This window comes from Petromyzon marinus, chromosome 46 (assembly GCF_048934315.1).
Source record: "Petromyzon marinus isolate PM22_M1 ecotype Great Lakes invasive population chromosome 46, UKy_Petmar_22M1.pri1.0, whole genome shotgun sequence".
NCBI classification, from domain to species: Eukaryota; Metazoa; Chordata; class Hyperoartia; order Petromyzontiformes; family Petromyzontidae; genus Petromyzon; species Petromyzon marinus.
Genome location: NC_133712.1, coordinates 43,570 through 48,778, shown reverse-complemented (window position 1 = coordinate 48,778; position 5,209 = coordinate 43,570). Strand labels below are relative to the sequence as shown.

At 49.1% G+C, this 5,209-nt stretch overlaps 1 long non-coding RNA gene across 1 annotated transcript; it reads left to right on the top strand.

Moving 5' to 3' along the window:
- The first annotated feature begins 202 nt into the window (after nucleotides 1-202).
- LOC142930935 (uncharacterized) lies at nucleotides 203-2,543 on the top strand. Its single transcript, XR_012946935.1, has 3 exons — nucleotides 203-277; nucleotides 795-893; nucleotides 1,431-2,543. It is a non-coding gene; the product is annotated as an uncharacterized LOC142930935 (long non-coding RNA).
- Nucleotides 2,544-5,209: the final 2,666 nt, after the last annotated feature.

The following is a 5,209-nucleotide window of genomic DNA, read 5'->3' as shown; positions in this document are numbered from 1 at the left end:
GATACACAAGCAAATAGACATTGGTACACACCAGTGTGTATTTGTGTTTCATACAAGTGTGTCTGTCCTGTGACTTCCCATCAGTGAGTATTCACTGCTCGTCATGGCTTTGGAATGCACCTTGCCTGGTGCTGATGGTGTGCTGATGGTACCAGCCAGTGCTGAATTGTTGCTGCTGTTGTGTGCCCATGTGTGCGTGCAGCTTTGCCCACCATACCAGTTTGAGCTGGAGACTTTCACTCCCAGTGAGGAGCTCCTTCAAGAGCCAGAACCACAGGTGAACACACACGTACACACAAGTACACACACGAATGTATATATATACATACAAAGACAAAGATCCCTCATATAACCTGAACATACTTTTGCGGCAAGTGCTGTTAGCGAGCACCTCCGAAGGCCGGCATGGCAAACGAGGGGCTGGGTGGTCGATACCACACCCGGCCACCTTTATCTCTTCAGTACTAATGTTTACGCACTGCACCATTTACTCAGTTGAGGCTGAGTCGACCAAGGGGAGGCCCAGAACCGGTTCAAGTGATCGTCACTGGTGTTGGCTTTGAGCAGGAATCGAACTTGGGTCGCTGGCTTCATAGCGTAGTGCGCTACCGCTCCTCACATACACGTATACACACAACAAAGTGCTGGTGCTACTGCTGGTGATGTTACTTTTAACAGTGTTGATGGAGATGATGAACATGGAGCTGGTAGTGGTTGTTGGTGTTATTGTTGATGGTGCTGATGTTGTTGGTTCTGCTTGTGATGTTGATGGTCTTGATGGTGCCGTTGAGAAGAAGGAGGAGATGCCACTGACCTTAGTGACCTCCTTGGAAGAACTAGCGCAGGTCAACGAAAAGCTGCTCCAGTGCAAGGAGTTCGCTGTGGACCTTGAGGTAAGGGCGGTGTGAGTGTGTGTGTGTGTCGGCGTGAGTGTCAGTTTGTGGGAAGCTGTAGTGTAGTGGTTAGCATTCTACACTATGAACCCAGCCACCCGAGTTCGATTCTCACTCATGGGCAACACTCGTGACAATTATCTGAACCGGTCCTGGGCCTCCCCTAGTTTGACTCGGCCTCAATTGAGTACCTGGTGCGATGTTTAAAAACATTGTCGCTTGGGAGACAAAGGCGGCCGGGCATGGTGCTGGCCACCCAACCCCTCGTGTGCCGTTTCGGCCTGCATAGGTGCTCTCTAACAGCACTTGTCCCAACAGTCTGTTAAAGCTCTACGGGGGATCTGTGTTTGTTGTCTGGGTGAGTGCCAGCATGTGTGTGTGACGTGTGTGGTCGTATAATATCGAGTTGTGATGTGCGGTTGGTTTGTTGGGTTGTGCCGTCTGTGTGCTTTCGTCCCGCTCGACCGCCTATCTGCCTCTTCTACTGTTGTTTGTCCGCCGACCGTTGAGCGGCTATTCCTGTGCGTGGCCCCGTAGCATCACTCATAACGTTCCTTCCTGGGCATCACCTGCCTCATGCAAATCTCGACGCGCGAAGAGGACTTCATTATCGACACACTGATGCTGCGCAACGACCTGCACATCCTCAACGAGGCCTTCACCAACCCCAAAATTGTCAAGGTGAGAGGCACGCGTGCACGTAGACATGCATAAACAAAATAATCGAGTGAGACAGCATCCCTCTCCCTCGCCGACTTTGTAGCACGACGCCTGGGTCCCTCCAGCTTGCTGCCAATGTATCATTGCACTGCCTGCACACTCGATATGAATGCCATTGGGTGAATGTTTACGACAGTAAATTGCACTTGTATTGCACCTAAAGCGTAACAAACATAAATTTTGATTTAAAGCTTTCGTGACTGCAGTAATTCATATTCTTAGTTTTTTCGGTAAAGTCACGTTGAAGAGAAACAACAAAATAACAAAATATATATAAAACAATAAAAAATTCTCACGACGTTTCGACCATAACTCAAACGGTCATCATCATACCGACACACCTGATGATGACCGTTTGAGTTATGGTCGAAACGTCGTGAGAATTTTTTATTGTTTTATATATATTTTGTTATTTTGTTGTTTCTCTTCAACGTGACTTTACCGAAAAAACTAAGAATACGTAACAAACATCTCGGGGCGCAGAATTACACGGGGAGAACAGGAGGGAGCAGAATTTTTTATTTTATTTAAAGCTTTCGTGACTGCAGGGATTCATATTCTTGGTTCTTTCGGTAAAGTCACCACGTAGAAGGGCAACAATAAAATAATAAAAATATTAAACAATAAAATTCTTGCTGTGGTTTTCACACCTGATGACCATTGCTTGTGTTGCAGTCGAAACGTCGTGAGAATTTTATTGTTTTATATATTTGTATTATTTTATTGCTTCCCTTCTACGTGGTGGTGACTTTACCGAAAGGACCAAAGAATAGGAGGGAGCAGGTCGGACCGAGCAAGGGAAATAGAGAAAGGAAGCAATTAAGGGGGGCTGGCTGCAGCCATGCCTTGTTGATAGCGGCGGCGGCGACGATGGTTACTAGGGACGTTGTAACCATATCTTGAGCACCGGCCACGTGAGAGGCGTGGTGCTTGACGCGGCGACGCAGTGGCGCAGTGATTGCCACGGTGACGTGGTGATTGACGCTGCGGTGTGGCGGGGGCGCAGGTTTTCCACGGAGCGGACTCGGACATTGAGTGGCTGCAACGTGACCTGGGCCTGTACGTGGTGGGCCTGTTCGACACGCACCCAGCGGCGCGCTCCCTCGGCCTTGCCAGAAACTCGCTCGCCCACCTCCTCATGCACTACTGCAGCCTGTCTACTGACAAGCAGTACCAGCTGGCTGACTGGCGCATCCGGTACGCACGCCGCACTTGCTCGAACCTCTGCATACGCACGCGCATGCACGGGCTAACTTTTACACACGTACAAAAACAAAGGCAAAGATCCCCTGTATAGCCTCAACTAATTGTTGGGGAAAGTGCTGTGAAGGAGGGGGTGGGTGGCCAGTACCATGCACGGCCGCCTTTGTCTCCCCAGTGGTGATGTTTACACACCGCTACACCAGGTACTCATTTGAGGCTGAGTCGAGCTAGTGGAGGCCCGGGGCCGGTTCAGATAATTGTCACAGGTGTTGGCCGTGAGTAGAAATCGAACTCGTTTCACCAGGTTCATAGCACAGGGTGCTAGCCGATACTCTACTGCTTACACATTCACACACAAGGACAAAGATCCCCCGTGTCACCTGAATAGACTGCTGAATCTAGTTGGCCAGGGTGAGGAATTGAAGTACCATCACTGGGTTCATAGAACAGCACATATGAAGCACTTTCACCCCCCCTCCCCACTCAAGTTATCTTAGCGAGCCCCTATTAAGGCTGGCACAATGTTTGAGAGGGTAATGTGGTTAGCATCATGCCTGACCTCCTTTGTTTCCCCAGTGCTGATGTTCATATCTTATACTAGGTGCTCATTTAAGGCCCAGGTCCGATACTGGTTTTTATATCACTCCCAAATGATGTTAGCCTTCACCGGAAATGAAACATGGGTCAACAGATAAATGTTGCGGTACATTAACATCTGCGTCTCATACACACTCGCATGCACACACGCACAAACAAACACATACACACTCAAAATTGCATACACACCAACACTTGCACACATCCACGTATGCACGCACACAGACACAGGCCTCTCCTGCCAGACATGCTGCACTATGCGCGTGCCGACACGCACTACCTGCTGTACGTGTACGACCGCGTCCGCGCCGACCTGCTCACCAAGGCGCTGGGCCGACCCAACCTCCTGCAGCTTGTGTGGGACCAGACCCGAACTGTGGCACTCAAGGTGAGTAGTGCGTGGGCAATGGCTGAGCCAGGATTTTCAGGTGGAGGGGGGCAACCCCTCCAGCAATGAAAAAAGATAGTGTTAGTAAGTAAGGACTTGTTCCTTGGTTTTTATTTGACGCGTAGTGCGGCGATGGCGCAGCCATCGATCGAGGGTCGAGTTCGAACCGCGTTGTGTGATCGGCATTGCGCTCGCTGAAGGTGTTGATGCCTTCAGGGAAGTCGTGTCCTGTATACGCGACTGCGCACAATTCTGTGAGTCACTTATAACTGCTTTGCCGTTACTTATTGCCAATTATGGACTCCGACTATTGTCCTATCATCTCATCGAGTCCCTGGCACGTAATAATATGCTACACAGTGGCAGTGGGGGTCGCAAAATGCCGATTTATTACCAATAAACCCCAATGATCCGATCTAAATTAGGGATTTCGATCGGATCATTGGGGGGGCACGTGACACCCCACCCCCCACTGGCTCCACCAGTGAGCAAGTTACAAGCCTATCTTTGTAAGCAAATCCACCACTCTCACTCTTGATCGGGAAAGTTTTCCCACCCCTCCAAAAATATTGTTTATTCCCTTAAAAGGCCTCGTGCAATAATCAAAGAATATATTTATCTTTTTAACTAGATCAACGAAGTGATATAGTTCATGGTGTAATGTGTGTAGACTATTGTCCTATCATCTCATAGAGTCCCTGGAACGTAATAATATGCTACACAGTGGCAGTGGAGGGGGTCGCAAAATGCCGATTTTTGTTCAATGTGGTGACTCGGGCCCGCCGTACCGTTTTAATGTTCATGCATCCTAATTAGTGCATTCGCGATAAAAATTCCCACTGGAAACATTGGTTACCGACTTTCAGAACTGGTAATTGATGCTGAAAACAATTGCCAGTTAACCGATGATCGTTTTAACAACCCTGGTAATTATTGCTGCTGCTGTCACTACTTGCGTGGTTCCATCTCCCTCTCTCTCCCTGTGTGCGTGTGTGTGTGTGTCTCAGTGCTACCACAAGCCGGTGTTCACCGAAGACTCCTACCTGGAGCTGCTGCACAAGCACAAGCAGCCACTGGATGTGCAGCAGAGCAGCGCCGCCCGGCTCCTGTACGCCTGGCGCGACCGCACGGCACGCACCGAGGACGAGAGCACGGGGTGAGAGCGCCCGCGGCGCTGAAATAGCCGTGTACTGCACTGCATAGCATAGTGCAGCAAAGCACGGGACTTTCTGACAGCATAGAATAACACAGCAAAGGGAACAACACCACAGCGTTCAAAATATTTATCTTGATTTAACAGAATATTTATTTAGACTGGAGGAATCCGATGAGCTATGAACTCTTTATCACAGATGTCCAGAGTAGCGAAAAATGTATGAATATAAAGCATATAAGTACAAATTGCATA